Source organism: Nomia melanderi, unplaced genomic scaffold (assembly GCF_051020985.1).
Source record: "Nomia melanderi isolate GNS246 unplaced genomic scaffold, iyNomMela1 scaffold0426, whole genome shotgun sequence".
In the NCBI taxonomy this organism is placed as follows: domain Eukaryota; kingdom Metazoa; phylum Arthropoda; class Insecta; order Hymenoptera; family Halictidae; genus Nomia; species Nomia melanderi.
In genome coordinates, this window is record NW_027475541.1 from 37501 (window position 1) to 37812 (window position 312).

Below are 312 nucleotides of genomic sequence, written 5' to 3' on the forward strand. Positions count from 1 at the left end.
TGGCATTGTAAACTCCAGATGACCTTGTGATTCCTTCGTCGGGCACTGGTAAAGGGTGGCGATGATGCGTTCTATAATAGAAATACCCGTCGTAGCGTTTCTTCCGAGTCAACCCGCTCACGAAACTCTCTCTCGTCGTGGAATCCCCGCGTCGGAGAGTAAAACGCGAATTCATACTATGAAAACTTACGTCTCTCGACGATGGGACGATCCACGCGAAGAGTTGTTTACGTGCACGCGTATGGTGCGATTGCGTCGATTCGCTTTTCTGTACGGGGAGAAATAGAACGTTGAGTTGACTTATCGGGTCTT